The 18573-nt window shown below is 48.7% G+C and overlaps 1 protein-coding gene across 8 annotated transcripts in view; it reads left to right on the forward strand.

Annotated features, from left to right (window-relative positions):
• Positions 1-18573, forward strand: part of PPP1R12A (protein phosphatase 1 regulatory subunit 12A) — a 1571083-nt gene that overhangs the window by 979210 nt on the left and 573300 nt on the right. The gene's annotated exons all lie outside the window — the stretch shown is intronic.

The following is an 18573-nucleotide window of genomic DNA, read 5'->3' on the forward strand; positions in this document are numbered from 1 at the left end:
CACTACACTGTCACTTGATGTTGTCAAAACAATAAAAACTACAAACATTCTCACAAACAATGCGACCCCGAAAAGAAGGATCGCCACCAACCACACCCCCCTCCCCTCCTCCCTGCACCCCTGCTCATGGCTGTCGTCCATCCCCAACTGGCAGTGTGCCTGTCGCCCCACACTCTAAATCTGCTGTTTAACTAAAGGTAGTAAGGAGGAGGAAGGCCAGTGTCCAGTCCCCCCCTCCTCAGCCCGAATCAAAATCGTCTCCCTGAAGCCAATACAGCCCATTAATGTCGCATTGTCCCCGGGATTGTGCAGGAGAATGAGCCGTGGGTCAAGCCCCAACACCTGACAACATAGAGTTGTCCCACGTATTTTGTGGCCCCACTCATTCCTGCTCCTGCGATGCACCTTCTCCGCCTCGATCTCGCCCCTCCAGGCTACCAGGGGGACGGCTGTCAATCCAGTCCGAAGCCACCTCCGGATTATCAAAAAAACAGGCTCTCCCCTCGACCTCCACCCTCAAGCTTGCCGGTAACATCATAGCATATTTCATCCCCTTGTCTCTGAGTTTTTTCTTTACTGCGAGAAAGTTCCTGCGTTGTTTCTGCACCACTTGTGTGAAATTGGGGAAGAAAGAGGGTAGCATTTTCATACCGCAGAAGGGGCCCCGTGCGAGCCGCCTGCAGGATCACGTCTCTGAAGTTCAACACCCTAGCAATCATCGGACGTGGGGGCACACCAGGTTTGGGTCGCCCTTCCGGGACTCTGTGTACACGCTCGATGGTGAAGAAGTTACCCAGTCCCTTCGACTTGAGGTGCTTGAGAATAAGGTCCTCCACAAACAGGTCAGGGACCGGGCCTTCAGATTTCTCGGGCACCCCTAGGATATTTAGGTTGCTGTGTCTGGCTCTCCCCTCGTACTCATCCAGCTTACGTTCGGTCAGGTCCCGAGAGGATTTGACGTCTCCTACTTCCTGTTGGAGCAACACCACGTCGTCCGTCAGACTGGCAGTCTTTATATCCAGCGACCTGACCTTTTCATTCACTTTAGTGAGGTCTGCACGGATAAGGTTGACCTCTATTGTTACTGTGTCCAATTTATTGTCCAGTGACTCAATTTTCTGTCCCAGCGATGACTTGACTCCGTCTATGGCTACCATTACGTCGAGCAGCGTCGGTTCGATTGGAGGGCCCGAGGAGTCTCCCCCCGCTGACAGAGCATGCCTTGTGTCTGCAGAGGAGCACCTAGGCATCGTGTAGCGATCTAACTTGTTGGTCTGGACCTGCCTCACCCCTTTAGATAATCTCAACTGGTGCCTGTCGACTTCTGGTTTGGTTGCCATCTGAAGAGCCCTCCCCGAGCACGTCGGCACTATGCCTCCTTTAAATGTGCTATAAAGGGTCCAGACCAATCAATCCATCAATCAAACAATTTATATAGCGCGCTACTCACCCAGAAGGGTCTCAAGGCGCTGGGAGGGAGGGATCCATTACTGCTTGAAAAGCCAGGTCTTGAGTTGCTTCCTGAAGGGAAGATGGTCGTGGGTCATTCGTAGGTGGATGGGGAGGGAGTTCCATGTCTTGGCCGCCAGGTAGGAGAAGGATCTTCCTCCGGCGGTGGCTCTGCGAATGCGTGGTACTGTGGCGAGGGCGAGGCTGGTCGTTCGCAGCTGGCGGGTGGGCGTGTAGAAAGTGAGGCGGTTGTTGAGGTACTTGGGGCCCAGGTCGTGGAGAGCCTTGTGTGCGTGGGTGAGGAGTCTGAACGTGATCCTCTTGCTGACGGGGAACCAGTGCAGGTCGTGCGGAGGCGTTCTGTATGCGCTGGAGTCTTTTCTGTAGTTTGGCAGTGGTTCCCGCGTAGAGGGTGTTCCCGTAGTCCAGTTGGCTGGTGACGAGTGCCTGGGTGACTGTCTTCCTGGTTTCGGTGGGGATCCATCGGAAGATCTTACGGAGCATGCGCAAGGTGTTGAAGCAGGATGACGAGACGGCGTTGACTTGTCTGGTCATCGAGAGGGATGTGTCCAGGATGAAGCCCAGGTTTCGTGCGTGGTCCGTTGGCTTGGGGGTGGTGCCCAGGGCAGGGGGCCACCAGGAGTCGTCCCAGGCGGAGGGGTATGATCCCAGGATGAGGACTTCCGTCTTGTCTGAGTTCAGTTTCAGGCGGCTGTTCTTCATCCACTCGGCGACGTATTTCATTCCTTCGTGTAGGTTGGCGGTGGCGGGGTCGTTGGTGAGGGAGAGGATCAGCTGGGTGTGGTCGGCGTAGGAGATGATGTTGAGGTTATGTTGGCGTGCGATGGCTGCGAGGGGGCTCATGTAGACGTTGAAGAGGGAGGGGCTGAGTGAGGATCCTTGTGGTACGCCGCAGATGACTTCGGTGGCCTCGGATCTGAACGGGGGGAGACGGACTCTCTGGGTTCTCCCGGCAAAGAATGAGATGATCCACTCCAGTGCCTTCTCTTGGATTCTGATGTTGCTGAGGCGCTGTATTAGGGTGCGGTGGCAGACAGTGTTGAACGCTGCAGAGAGGTCCAAGAGGATGAGGGCAGCTGTTTCCCCGTTGTCGAGCAGGGATCTAATGTCGTCGGTAGCTGCGATGAGGGCGGTCTCAGTGCTTTGGTTGGCTCGGAAACTGGACTGTGAGGGGTCGAGGGATCCGTTTGTCTCGAAGAAGGCGGCGAGCTGTATGTTGACGGTCTTCTCAATGACTTTGGCAGGAAAAGGGAGGAGCGAGATGGGGCGGAAGTTCTTGAGGTCGGTGGGGTCTGCTGTCGGTTTCTTCAGAAGGGCGCTGAGCTCGGCATGCTTCCAGCTCTCTGGGAAGGTGGCGGTGTTGAAGGAGATGTTGATGATGTCCCGGAGTTGGGGTGCGATGATGGAGTCGGCCTTGTTGAAGACGTGGTGGGGGCAGGGGTCGGTTGGGGATCCGGAGTGGATGGTGTTCATCGTGCGGGTGGTGTCTTTGGTGCTGACCGGGGTCCAGGCGCAGAGGGTGGTGGTGGGGGGCATTGGTTCGGTGGTGGGGTGCGAGGTTGGTGCGCCGAAGCTGTTGTGTATGTCGGCGATCTTGCGGTGGAAGGAGGCGAGTGAGTCACAGAGGTCTTGCGAGGGAGTGATGTCGTTGTTTCTGGCGCTGGGGTTGGAGAGCTCTTTGACGATGCTGAAGAGTTCCTTGCTGTTGTGGGTGTTGTTGTCCAGTCGTTCTTTGAATGTTGCCCTTTTGGTGGTGCGGATGGCGTTCTTGAGGGCAGTCATGTTTTCTGTAGTCTGGTCGTGGCGCCAGGCTTTTTCAAGGGTGCGGCAATTTTTCTTGGATGTTTTGAGTTCATCGGTGAACCACGAGGCTTTCTTGCTGCCGGGTCTGCTGGGAGGGTTCTTCAGTGGTGCGAGGTCGTCGGCGCAGTTGGTGAGCCACTGAGTGAAGATGCGGGCTGCTTCGTTGGGGTCTGTTGTGCTGGCGGGAGTGTTCTGGCTGAGGGAGGTGGTGAGCTAGTCGACGATGATCTTGCTCCAGCTCCTGCGGGGAACTTGTTGCAGGTGGTGGTGGGTCGTGGTTCTCCTGAACCTGAAGTGGACGCAGCTGTGATCAGTCCAATGAAGTCCGGTGGAGTGGCTGAAGGAGATGTGCTTGCTGGAGGAGAAGTTGGGGATGAGCGTGTGGCCGGCGTAGTGGGTGGGGGTGTTCACCAGTTGCTTGAGTCCAAGGTTGGCGAGGTTGTCCAGCAGGGTGATGGTGTTGCTGTCCTTGTTGTTCTCCAGGTGGAAGTTGAGGTCCCCTAGGAGGATGTAGTCAGAGGAGGTGAGGGCGTGCGGGCTGATGAAGTCTGCGATGGCTTCGCTGAATTGTGTGCGTGGTCCCGGGGGTCTGTAGACGAGGGTGACTCTGAGGGTGGTCTTGAGGTCGGTGTGTATCTGGAAGTGGAGGTGCTCGGCGGTGGTGAAGGTGTCGTCGGAGTTGGTCGTGATGCGGATGGTGTTCCTGTGGATGATGGCGATGCCTCCTCCGGTCTTGTTGACGCGATCCCTCCGGGTGATCTTGTATCCGTCCGGGATGGCTATGGCGATGTCGGGCGCTGAGGAGGCGTTCATCCAGGTTTCTGTAAGGAAGGCGACGTCTTGTGAAGTTGTGTCGAGGAGGTTCCAGAGTTCGACGGCGTGTCTGTGGATGGAGTGGGTGTTGAGCAGGATGCACTTGAGGTGGTTGTTGCTTGTGCCTGGCCTTTTGGGTGCGGTGCAGGTCCGGAGGCAGGTGAACTTGCAGGCTTGGCAGGTGAAGGGTCCGTGGCAGCGTTTCGGGGTGGCTCGGTAGCAGGCGGGATTCCGGTCGGGTTTGAGTGCGTTGAGGGTGGCGGCGTCGTAGGTCCGTCGTGTGGGCTGGTATCGACGGGGGCCAGGGGTCCTGGCGCTGGGTGCGGTCCAGGCGCGGACGGGCGTAGACAGGCTTGCCTTTGGCGCGCCTTCGACTATGTCCTCGTGGCAGGCTAACTTCGTCTACGTCTCTCTGCCGTGGTGTAACCAAGCAGGCCCAGTCTGAGGGCACACCACAGTGCGATGGTGCGCGACCTCCAGTGCCCGACGATCTGCCCGTCGTGTGATGTCGCCGGTACTGCCCGCAGTCTAGACTTCCCTGACCAGCCCCGCTTCCCAATGAAGGTCACGCCGTGGGGGGGGTCTGATACCCACTGTCTCTCCAACCAAGGGCTCCCAGGCCGGGCCTCTGACCACCGTCACCGGGTCTCCACAACGCGGTTCACCGCCCCGCCTCTGTGACTCTCCCGAGTCCAAAGATATTCTCCGAGGGTCCCCCCAACAGTCACTGTCCCCCAGGGCCTCCAATCTAGTCTCAGCGCCAATCCGTGGCTTTCTTCCCTGTATGCCGACTCTCAGGCACCAGAGCCCGCCCTTCAGGGCGCACAGTACATCTCCCCTCCGATGGACCCCTATGACAACACCAGGTACTACTGCGACATCATCAGCCCCTGGCCTGGCTCGCTGGTGAAGCAATTGCTCAAGACTCGAAGTGCAAGCAACTGGTTTGCTTGTGTACCAGTAGGCTTCAATAATTTAACGAGGTGATTGCTGAACTGGTGTCAAGTTTTGATTCCCTACAGTAGTTCTCCTTCCCACTTGGATGCCTGAGGGATAGTCGGAGATTGTCGGTTGCTGGGAAGACTGTCTACAGGCCACTTGATTCCTGTCCACCGGGTGTAGGATGGGGGAGGAAAGACAGGAAAACAGCGGGCCCCCGTGCCCCTTCAAGGTTACTCTGTGGCCTCACTCCACCGTCCTGGCCTCACTCCACCGTCCTGGCGTGCAGCAACAACGCGGCGCCTCCGTGTACTCGATTTGCCGTCTGCCGCTCTGGGGAAAATGCGCCAGGGGGCGGGAAGGGCCTCTCCAACGCGCCCCCGCTCGTCCCCCTCGATGTTCGCCGCGATTGCCGCCCGCTGATGTCCAGGAGATGGGGGCAGACCGGCGACTTCCGGTCCGCAACCTGGTGTTTTCCGCCTGTGCCCTGGCCGCAGCCTAAACTCGAGCCCCCAACTCCAGGGGCGATGCAGGCCGCGATTCCTAAATGCCGTATCTCCGGCCCCTGGTGTCAGAGGGGCCGGAGTAGCCGCCGGGAGTGCCGCCAGTCTTCCGCACTTAAGCGGTAAGCTGCGATTTCATGATAGGTACCAGGATCTTGGGGCTGGGGGGACGGGCATTAGGGAGCCGAGGTCCTATGCGGCCATCTTGGGCCGGCTCGTGGCTCCTCTGATTTTATCTAATTTTAATGAAACTTGCCATAATGATGAAATATTAAGCAGATGTTGAATTCCGTCATTCTGATTTGGCTTCTGCTTATGGATATTAATTTATACTATTTGGCTAAATGGTGAACAGCAGACTCTGGAAGAACCAGAAATTACAGTAAACGCATCTTCATATTATTTCAGTCATGCACACGAGGGCACTTGAAAAGTTGTGGGACACGACAGACATAGTGCAGTGGAAAGTGAGTAAAGTATCTTGATTAAATGACTAAACACTGAGCATGTTTTAAATTGTTACCATGCATCATGCACTGTTTACATGTGGGAGTCGCGATAACTGGTTCCTATTCAAACATGCCTACTAAAGTAACTGTTAGCGTAACTTAACGGGTATTTGGAAATTACACGTTCAACCATGTCTTGATTTCTTGACGCTGAAATAACAGATGTTTACTACCCAACTTGGTGGCACTTGATTTATCTACTTGGAATGATGAAAGGGTGAATGAACCTGCCGCGATTAGAACTTATGCTCATGAGGTCAAACAACGGTCCTCAGAATGGATGCATTAGTCCACTGAGCCATCAGTCTGGCAACCAAATCCAAGGCAGTTCTCTCCAAAGTGCATCTTATGCTGATTCTAGACTCCAACCACTCCATAAATAGACACCTGCAGGGCTGTCTTGTGCAGTTATAACCTGCTAAGAGCAAGTAGATGGAGGTCAGGACTGAAGTTTGGGTGGCTGTCTTGGTACATCATGAGCTGTTGACTTCTGGACTGGTATGTGTGACCTTTACTACACTAGTTTTGAAGGTGTATCATACAGGTTTTCTTCCGGGTTATGGACGGTTCCAAAAATGGCGGGTTATTCCACTTTGTTAGCACTGGAGCAATATGTACAATGTTAGAAAGCTGCACTTTCGGCGGAGCTTGGCTGAGCTACAAAATGGTCACTCGATAGAGGGACTCTGCCGACTGGATAGATAAATCTGCCATAATCCTTAATTATCATTATCCACCTGCGACCAATTAGCTACTAACCCCGTTCCGGTATAATTTACTGCAGAACCGGCAACTTGCCTCTGGCTCTCGAGCCCACTGAGGGCGGAAGCGCAAGTGGGCCTTTCGGGCTTGCTGGCGCTGCTTGAGCGTATGTGTTGGAGCCTGCGGATTCTTGGCCACCGCGTGGAGACGCTGTCCAGGGGCGGCGTGTGCCCCCTGCATCTCATCTCTGCTTACTGTGAGGACAATGGCTGCTGGTGGCGGGCGGCCCCTTGGGCAGCACTCGGCATTGGAGGATCCCATGCTGCCTACACAGCTTTGCGAAGAGGAGCTGCAACTGCCCCGGCTGGGTAAGTATCACCCAGCAGCATTAGAGTGCTGCGAGCGGCAGAGGGATTTGATTGTGTTGGCTCCATGTGAGTGAGTGCTGCCGGTGTGCGGTTCTCGGCCCACACCCTGCACGAGTGATCGGTTGCGGCCTGGCGGACCCCGCATAGATCGGCTGCTGGGGGCTCCAATTCCTCACCAGAAGACTGCACACTTCGGCGGGGTGGCCCAGATGCCGACCCGGGGCGTGTGGCTGCCCTCTGCTGCATTGGACCACTGCCTCCCCTCCACTCCTCCAGGCTGTGACTTGTACACAGCTGCTGGGCCCGCTTGGTCAAGTGGCTCGGCTGATGGAGCGAGCTTCCTCTTACAAGTGAGGCCAGATGCTAGAATTGGTCTACAGACGTTCCGAGTCCCTCTAATGTGCTCAGGCCCACTCACACTCTCTGGACAGCCCTGTGGCAGCAGGCTTGTTGTACAGCTTGGCCTCGCGCCCAGTAGCGCCGGGGCTATTGAACTCATCCACAGGGCTCCTGCTTGTCCTCCAATTCTTAAAGGGCCATATACCAGAACAGTGTGGAATATTGGTAACCAAACGCCTGCTCGTGCCCCCCATTGGTGTCTTGGGGAGTGGCGGAGCTCACCGCCAGCGTGGCCCAGAACCACCTCATGAGAAATGAGACAGACTCTGTGAAGACATTAAACCCTGCATTATCTTTGGAAATTATGGGCAAACGGGATACTAAACAACCCAAACTTTCCTTTGAGAGCAAGTGCTCCACCTGCCAGAGAGAGCCGGATGGATCCAGCGGACACCGAGGCTGTGCAAGATAGCAACATCAAAGAGCTATTGATTGACGTGAAATCTAGCCTGAAAACAATTGATTCCAAACTGGACGCAGTCACAGCCAGACTTCACCATATGAAAAACATGGTGGACAGGCATGAAGATCGGCTAGACCAGGCTAAGGCACGAATCTCTAACTATGAGGACGCTCAAGCTATGAGTCCAGGGAGCGATGTAACAACCTCTGCATAAAAGGCATTCCGGAGTCCACTGCCATTCCTACTACGATGTAAGCCTGTGTTGAATCACTCCTACGCGTGTTTTTCGCCGAAGCACTCGCGCCCTTGTTCATTGTGGAGTGTGCACACCGTTCTCTCTGGCCATGACCGCCCCGGGAGCACCGGCAAGATCCATTATAGCTCGTCTCCTAAACTATAGAGACGGAGATACGGTTCTGCACCTTGCGCATGAGAAGCAGTCATTAACGTATGAGGGTAGCCCCATCTCTACCCAGACTGCACCATCACGGTGCAGAACTCCAGGAGGGAGTTTCTCCCCGCCAAAAGATTGCTTGAGTCCTCCCTGGACACTAACAACTAAACTCTCGCCAGACCCAAGTGCCCCGAAAGAAAATGATCACCAACTCTGGAACGGCTGAATCCTGAACTCCATTCCAGAAAAGTGCAAGGGCATAACTGTAATCGGGGAGCAGCCATCCACCATGTCTATTCTATTTCTCATGCCCTGTTATAGATGGTTCCACATCACTGGGCCTATGCCCGTGTGGTCACCCACCTGCTGTGGTGGGGTAGACCGCCCGGCCCTGCTCTTAACCTAGGGATGTCTCCCATGATATTGTTACCTTTCTGTTGGAGGAAATTGGGAGGGGTTGGTGTAGGTGGGGGTGGTGTTGACTTGGGACCAATGCATAAGATATTCTACATAGTGAAGTTTGGCGCAAGTTATGGCATTTACATCACAACTGACTGGAACAATTCACAAACTCCTTATGAATCTTCCCCGGCGGGTCACCGCAACAAGTACACATTTATTTACTCCGTCTGATGTTAATAAAATGTTTAACTTGGACTATATGGGTAATAAACGGTTACTGTAAATGCAGACAGGTTCTGGCTTATATTACCCGTCGTCATATTGACATCTGCGTCCTACAAGAAATTCATTATGCCTCTCAAACTGCCCCGGGTCTGCATGCAAGATGTCATAGCGAAGCATACACCTCATAAGCAATCCTCCCCGGGCGAATACCATGCCTGTATATGTACATGTTACCCATGCTGTTATTACACTGTTATACGCCGTCCAAAAGAATTGACCTAACTGTCACCTGTGGTGCATGATGGGAGCCTGGGGGTTCCTGGAGGTCTTAAAGGCTGCATATGTATATGCATATTATATATATATATATAACATCTCGAATGCTTATAAACTTGTAAATAGCAATGCTAGGTATCACAGAGCTAAAAAGTATAAACATATGTGTCAGTCATGATAATTTTTTGTCAAATGTCAAACTTGGTTTTAAATTTTTGCACATAGCACTTTATTAATCGCCATTTCAGGAGAGTAGTAGAAACCTTGTATATACATACTACAAGATGGCCGCCATGGATTGAAGTTTTGCCATTTTCTATGTCTATGAACTAAAAAGGGCGGACTGTTTAAAATGGCGAATTTGTTTGTACACTGACGACACTGACGAAGCCTTGAGCGAAACGCGTCTGTCGGGGGTGCTGGGGGGTTTGGAAATAAATATTGATAAGATCACGACACCTGTGTGCTGGCCGTTCTTTCTGGACACTATGGTTTAGGAGCGTGTGACGATACCTTAAGCGCCTTACCAGCGCTGGGAGCGTGTGACGATACCTTAAGCGCCTCACCAGCGCTGGCTTCGAGCACCCAGGACGTTGTGGAGCGGCGGCGGTGATGGAGCTGTGAATGAATTGATTTTGGCCGCTTGCCCCGAGGATATGGATATGCAACTGCGAAGTGTTGAATGAAAACCTCCGCGCAATCAGGAAAATAAAGGAAACTGGAGAGCTACCGCTTCACGCGAACCGAGTGAGGACGACCGGAGCACGCCAGCGTTTGTGGGTGTTCGACGGAAGTCGCCGAGGTCTGCGGTGAGTGACGGCGGCCAATTCCAGTTAGTCCGGAATAAAAAGAACTTGATATCCTCTGTCCCGTAGGGTGTCACACTGTGTTTCCAAACCCCCTGAAGTTTAGTGTGGGATGCCACCGCACCCCGAATTGCAAATTTAAAAGACTGCACATTTCTTTTCTTTTCGTTATGGCGACAATGGGAGAACTCGCAGGGGAGAGGGAGGTTGCTGCTAACATGATGTTCATGTCTGTGAGAGATAAACCAGCAAAGATTCATAATACTGGCTTACAGACGGAGGAAACCACCAACCTTAAAAGTTTGTTTCTGAAGCTGGAGAGACTGCAGGAACGAGAAGTGAGGAAATGGTGGGAGGGCACCTCCCTGCAAAGATACTTAGATTGTAACAGAGTTCCCCGAGGCCTGCGTATTTACACAATCCCCAACTATGAGAACCCGGACCCGGTCCTTCTGAAAGACTGGGCAGAGTATACAGCGGAGTCCGCTAAAGGGATGGTCAGAATGCTCACCAAATATGCGTGGAGTGACCGTGAGAAGTGTCTGAAAGACATAGCAGACCTCGAGGGTGAGATTGCAAAAGATAAAGATACTAAAACCTGTGAGGAGTTACGTACAGCGATGAGCAAAAGAATCAAAAACTATGAGATGGAAATACGCAAAAGGAAGCAAACTAAATTCCAGAGAGATGAAGAGGATTATTTATCTGGTAGAATTCTCACGTTTGCACGGAAATTTGACGCCACACGTAAAAGATTGGCTCAGGGCACTGAACAAACAACAGGCTTGGACACTGAGGAATCAGAAGTGGAAACCTCGGATGGGGAACAGAATGCAGCCCCGAGAACAAAGGGAAATGAGACAGGGAAACCTTTTTTAGACGAATATCGGGTAATGAAGGAAACCCGCCAGAGACCACAACAGAAAAATCAGCCACCTCAACAAAATCAAAGAGGACGAGGAGGCGGGGGAGGAGGCACAAGGGGAGGTTCGCTAAATATTACCACCCCGATGGTGACACGAAGTGTTTCCAATCGCAGAAGAAAGTAACTAGCAAAGAAGATAATAATGTCATAAATATATCCAAAAGGATTTTGACGAAGGATGAGACCAACGTATTGAGAAAAGGTTTAAGTTTCTGTCCGACAAGTCAGTTCAATCTGGTGGATGCCAAAATTGATTTGTTTAAATATATTAGGAAGCTAAAGTTCAAAAAAATCTTCCTTCAAATTCCTGAAAAAGTTCCTCCTAACAAATCAAAAATAACAGCCACAGCAGATGAAGATGATCTCTTGGAAGTCCTGCTTACATCAACACAAGACTTACAAAATCAAGAACAAGAGACAATTACATTAAGTGAACTTTTTCCGGACCAAGTCAGAGATCCGAGCAACCTGAAACAAAAATCGAGAAAACTACCGAATATACCCCATGATGCTATCGATGTGTTTAATGAAGCAATAATAGCAGATTTGGAGAAGATGGCAAATAATAAAATGGACATAAAGTCCTCTAATATCTCAAGGAGGGAGTGGGCAGCAATCAAATCCTTACGAGATGACAAGACAATTGAGATTAAGCCCTCAGACAAGGGCGGGAACATCGTCATTTTTAGTAAGGAATACTACGAACAGGAGGCACATAGACAATTGAGAGATAAAGAGTGCTATATCACAGTTAAAAGAGAGGAATACGTCAAGAGCATCGTTGCCTATGAAAACCTATTAAAACAGTGGAAGGAAGAGGGCATGATTAGCCCTGATGAATTTGATTTTTTATACTGTGACTCCCCTACGCTGCCCACCTTCTACCATTTGCCAAAAATCCACAAAAATGCCAAAAGACCACCAGGGAGGCCGATTGTCTCGGCAATCGGCAGCCTTTTGGAGAATACATCACGTTTCATAGACATTTTTTTAGCACCGATTGTTAAGGACCTGCCCTCTTATGTAAGAGATACACAGGATTTTCTTCGCATCATGGACAATGTCTCCTGGGACAAAGACATGCTATTAATAACTATGGATGTCGTGAATCTGTACACATGCATAGATCATGAACAAGGTCTGTGTGCTACAAAGTGGTTTTTGGAGAAAAAACAACCGAAATATCGAACACACAGTGACATGCTCTTATGCATGATGAGGTTTTGTTTGTTCAATAACTATTTCCTGTTTGCAGGCCAACTGTATAAGCAGATCAGAGGGACCTCTATGGGCTCGTGCTTCTCCCCCAGCTACGCGAATTTATTCGTGGGCTGGTGGGAGAAGCACGAGGCATGGGGAGGTAGTAATGAAAAATGGAGTGAAAGAATATTGATGTGGACCAGATATATCGACGATCTGTTTGTTTGGAGGGGAGACAGGGCCTCGGCTGAGGAGTATGTGTCAACTCTAAACAATAATGACCTGAATCTACAGTTCACTTGCACCATAAGTGACCAAAGTGTATGTTACCTTGACCTAGAGGTTTTTGTGGAAAATTACCATCTCCACACGAAACTTTATAGAAAGCCAACCGCTGGCAATGCCGTATTACATGCGGCCAGCCACCATCCTAGGAGTCTGGTAAGGAATGTACCTTATGGTGAATACCTTAGACTCAAGAGAAACTGCTCTGGAACAGAGGATTTCAAAAAAGCTCAGGAGGAAGCTAGTGATAGATTCCAAGCGAGGGGATATTCCCGAAACATCTTAGAGCAAGCAAATGCAAAAGCAGAAAATGTTGACAGGAGGGATCTTCTGTTGGTTAAGGAGTCAAGGAAAGATAATGAGCAGGTCAGAATGATAACGACATTTAACAGCAAATCTGGAGAACTGGTCCAGACCTTTAAGAAAAACTGGCACATATTACACACTGATAACATCTTAAAAAAGTTCTTACCAGATAGACCTATGGTAACATATAGGAGATGCCAGTCTCTTTCGGACCATTTAGTTCATAGCCATTACTCACCTGAGACGGCTAATCAGACATCTAACAAGATTGTTGGCTTTTTTCCTTGCCTGCGCTGCAAGGCGTGCAAATTCAGTAAAAAGGTCAAGGAGTATCCATGTAGATCAGGTGAGGACAGAGTTGGTAGAAAGATCTCTAAACACTTGAACTGTAACTCGGAGTATACAGTCTACTGTCTGGTCTGCCCCTGTCGTAAAAGATACGTAGGGAGCACCATAAAACCTGCGAAAATGAGGATCTTAGAACATATGAGGGCCATCGCGAACAATGACAAAACCTACCCGATGGCCCGCCACTTCGCAGAACAACATCAAAGTAACAGAGATCTACTCACCTACTACTGCATAGATCAGGTCCCCAGAACAGAACGAGGGGGGAATAGAGAAAAAGCCCTCCGCATACTGGAATCAAGATATATTTTGGACCTTAAAACAATGACACCATGGGGTCTTAACAACGATGCAGAAATGTGGGTACACCTATGAGAATCCCCCGATCTGCAAGATGACCCAGTATACAGGATGTTAAGTCAGGACTCCTTGACCGATTGTAAACTGTAATATATTGCAGCCTTGTAAATACGTATTTTCTCCCTTTAATTCCATTTTGATTAGATATAAAACAAACAACAGTGATACTAGCAAATTGTGTCGGCCAGGCGTGGCAAGTCACTAGCCCATACAGGGCACAATTACAAGTAACCTGCCAAGTACAATATTGGTTCTACTACATGTATATACATAATGGAGATACACATATAGTTGGTAATAGGTTTAGGAATAATACAATTTGTATATATACTTGATTTGCACACGGTAATGGCTTATACATAATTGGGGATACACCCCTTTATAACATCTCGAATGCTTATAAACTTGTAAATAGCAATGCTAGCTATCACAGAGCTAAAAAGTATAAACATATGTCAGTCATGATAATTTTTTGTCAAATGTCAAACTTGGTTTTAAATTTTTGCACATAGCACTTTATTAATCGCCATTTCAGGAGAGTAGTAGAAACCTTGTATATACAATCTACAAGATGGCCGCCATGGATTGAAGTTTTACCATTTTCTATGTCTATGAACTAAAAAGGGCGGACTGTTTAAAATGGCGAATTTGTTTGTACACTGACGACACTGACGAAGCCTTGAGCGAAACGCGTCTGTCGGGGGTGCTGGGGGGTTTGGAAATAAATATTGATAAGATCACGACACCTGTGTGCTGGCCGTTCTTTCTGGACACTATGGTTTAGGAGCGTGTGACGATATATATATATATATATATATATATATATATATATATATCCATCCATATGCAGAACCCACATTGGAAGAACCATGCAGAGACCTTTATGGCGCTTCAAGTATTTATTCACAGCAAGCCAGCAGAGCGTTAATTCAAGAAGGCAGTGTCAAAATTAGGCCAGACGCGTTTCAGGAGGTGAACTCCTTTCTTCAGTGGCTTTTGACAGACAGGGGGAAGCATAAACAGCGCAGACCGTTTTTAACATCATACCTGCCCAATGGGCGTGGCCACACGGCATTCTGGTCGATGCAGTCCGCGCTAATGTCAGCCTCAGTGGGTGCTACTCCCCGAGTCCAAATGTCCCAAAGTTAAAAGCACAAACACTTGAAGTCTCTGCCTCGCTGTTTTACTGCTGTAAATGAAAGCTCAAGCAGGTTCCCATCTGCAAAGGAGCAGGCTTGTCTCCGTCCCGAAGTCGGCAGCTGAAGTTAGTCACCCGGGATCAGCTCAAAGCCGCAGGTTCTTTCCTCGACCTGGGCAGGCCGATACTAATCCATCCATATGCAGAACCCACATTGGAAGAACCATGCGGAGACCTTTATGGCGCTTCAAGTATTTATTCACAGCAAGCCAGCAGAGCGTTAATTCAAGAAGGCAGTGTCAAAATTAGGCCAGACGCGTTTCAGGAGGTGAACTCCTTTCTTCAGTGGCTTTTGACAGACAGGGGGAAGCATAAACAGCGCAGACCGTTTTTAACATCATACCTGCCCAAGGTATTCAAGTGTTTGTGCTTTTAACTTTGGGACATTTGGACTCGGGGAGTAGCACCCACTGAGGCTGACATTAGCGCGGACTGCATCGACCAGAATGCCGTGTGGCCACGCCCATTGGGCAGGTATGATGTTAAAAACGGTCTGCGCTGTTTATGCTTCCCCCTGTCTGTCAAAAGCCACTGAAGAAAGGAGTTCACCTCCTGAAACGCGTCTGGCCTAATTTTGACACTGCCTTCTTGAATTAACGCTCTGCTGGCTTGCTGTGAATAAATACTTGAAGCGCCATAAAGGTCTCCGCATGGTTCTTCCAATGTGGGTTCTGCATATGGATGGATTAGTATCGGCCTGCCCAGGTCGAGGAAAGAACCTGCGGCTTTGAGCTGATCCCGGGTGACTAACTTCAGCTGCCGACTTCGGGAAGGAGACAAGCCTGCTCCTTTGCAGATAGGAACCTGCTTGAGCTTTCATTTACAGCAGTAAAACAGCGAGGCAGAGACTTCAAGTGTTTGTGCTTTTAACTTTGGGACATTTGGACTCGGGGAGTAGCACCCACTGAGGCTGACATTAGCGCGGACTGCATCGACCAGAATGCCGTGTGGCCACGCCCATTGGGCAGGTATGATGTTAAAAACGGTCTGCGCTGTTTATGCTTCCCCCTGTCTGTCAAAAGCCACTGAAGAAAGGAGTTCACCTCCTGAAACGCGTCTGGCCTAATTTTGACACTGCCTTCTTGAATTAACGCTCTGCTGGCTTGCTGTGAATAAATACTTGAAGCGCCATAAAGGTCTCCGCATGGTTCTTCCAATGTGGGTTCTGCATATGGATGGATATATATATATATATATATATATATATATATATATATATATATATATATATATATATATATTTTACCAGTTACCTCCCAAAAGAATAACTCAGAGGCCAGAGGGAGTTCAGGGCAGACAGCTCATTTATTTCTCAGGTTCCCAGTGGCGGCGTATGCATTTCGGCTTTTTTAGCCTTCCTCAGCGCCCAAAAACCGTTTTATATATATGTAGATATATGCATATTAATGGCTATTGCTCCGGCATCCCGCATGTGGGCAGGACTATTCAGTGCTTATGACTATGATGAGTATACCCCTGGAAGAGAACTAGGATTACAGGTAAGTAACTTATCCTTATTGCACTTGTGCAAGGCACAACCCCTTTACTTCTAAAAAATAAATAGAATGAGCAGATATGTGCAGGTGTGTTTGCCCTCAGCTGTTGCTTTTTGTCTTGCATTGCAGAGGTTTAGAAATGGATACCATGATTTCTTTATTCACTTTCTCAAGATTTGGAAGGCTCTACACTACCCTGTGGGTTTTAGTCAGCCTGCTGTAATTTTATCAGGAACGGACAGCCTAGCTTTTCCATCATTATCTGTCATTTTTAGATCCCCTGCTTGTATGCTAAATCTCAGAACCGTGAGCCATTGGCTTTACATTGTGTTCAATGCAGGTGCAAAATACATGTAAATATATATTTTTCAGTAATAGTTTTCTCTGGAACGCGTTGGAATTGATACCTAGAATCAAATGGTACGAATATATTGAGAATCCATAAGGCGGTTTAAAAGAAGTTCAGTCAAAGGCCCTAGTCTTGTTTTGTTGTAGAATGTTTACCAAGTCCTAAAGTTGTCTTTGATTGTAGTTGAAACAAGACAATAAAGATAATTAATAATGTCATGTGTTTAGTAGACCGCTTATTTATTAATTGGGTAGGTAATCTTTATTTTATAACTATTTGGCATTTAGACAAAATGGCTTTTTTTTCTGGCTCTGGTGAATATTTTTTTGAATGTCGCATTTCATTTAGGTTTGATAGACATTTGCAGTAGTCGGGAATGAGAGCTTGCTGGAGACATTGAGCAGACGTTTTATATTTTGTCCATGATCAACAGCAACCTCCTTCCTAAAACTGATTTATTCTCGAAGACACCAGGATGCCAAACGCTACTGCTTCAGATGACTCCAGTTTGAGGAGTTATAAAACCTGAAAAGAAGGAATACCTGTTGAAAGAAGCTACATTGCATGATTGATTTAGAGAATCTTGGCTGTACGACAAGTCTTGTATATGCAACAGTGAATGTCAAAGCGATCCAGACAGCCTGAAGAAAACACAAGTGCACCTAGGAGCAGACTGTAAATCACACAGAAAAAACAAAGACATGTGAAGGCAAAAACAATCTTAATGCTTAGAGAATCAGCAAACATATAATGTGGTAAGAGTTGAGAAACAATATGAATAATACTTGAGTTGCACATTCGGCGAGTAGGAACAAAGAAAAGCTAGATAAGATCTTCCTAAAATAGTTATAAATTTTTTTTTTTTTTTTTTAACAAACAGAAGTTTGGGAACTTGACTGATCACACACAGGGATTGCTTAGTATTGGTTAGGCACCAAGTTTTCTCTAAGAGGATTTTTGGTGTGCCTTTTATGATGGTGCGAGAGGTCAATCATACTGGAGAAAGTGTGGAAAATGGGTTGAGAGGAATGACTTCAAATTGCAGGTTTGCCTTTACAGAAAATATTTGCCAGAAAGGCATTCTTTCAATCCGTCACATGGAAGGGCTGTACTAATTGCAGAAATTGAAAAGGAGAGCAGCAGAAACCGACTGTAACAACCAAAATAAGTAAAACCCATGGATAATAGAGGAGTGTCACAATATAAGAAATGGTGTTCCTATTTGCTGATTAAACCTATGTGAGGACTATGACCCCTCTGTTATCTCAGGGTGATGCAGGTGGACCTACATGTTAGAACCTGGTGAGCCATGGGAGCCTCCCCACCCACAGCAAATCAACACTGTGGCCAAAGTATTACAACCTTCAACTATTGAAGACCTGGTTCTGTTGGTACCAGGGGTTCTGGCACCTAGACGTGCCTCCATCACTCTTCACACCCTATAATTTATTTGGACGTCAGAGTATTTTGGGGGTGCAAGGACATGGAGTGTGTGAAGATAACATGAAGAGTTGGGGCCTTCTCTCTGAGCATCTAGGTGAGTGTGGATAACAGCAGAACAATGCAGCTGAAGGAACTGTACACAAGAAAGGTGCACAGCCATTGGGCTGAGGTAAATTAAGGGGTGTGGGGAAGTTTAGACATATTGTGTTCTGATTTTGTATGTTATATTAATAATTCTTGTAAAGCTCACAATCACCCAGGTGTTTTTTTAATGCAAATCCTCATATTTACAGACTTTAGCAGAAGAATTGCGTTTTTCTTTGGTATCTAAGTGTTCTTGTAGAAAAATATCAATTTTAAGTACTCAGACCTGTTACAGCATTGCCACCTGCCATCCTCTGCCCTCCCAGTAAGACATTAAGTGATGCCTTAGGCATGGAAGCCTGTGTCCATGAGGTTGCTTTTAATCATTGCCACTTGTGATACCCAGGATGAACGGCTTGTGTGATTAAGTGACCAGACTGCTGAACTAGGTGGTAGATACCACTCAAGTACTATCTCCCAGGATTCTCTCTATTGAGAATGTGGGCTGATATAGACATTTTAAGATACAGCAAGCAATTGTTGATCATAGAATTTGGAATGGTTTGA

Source organism: Lissotriton helveticus, chromosome 1_1 (assembly GCF_964261635.1).
Source record: "Lissotriton helveticus chromosome 1_1, aLisHel1.1, whole genome shotgun sequence".
NCBI lineage: Eukaryota > Metazoa > Chordata > Amphibia > Caudata > Salamandridae > Lissotriton > Lissotriton helveticus.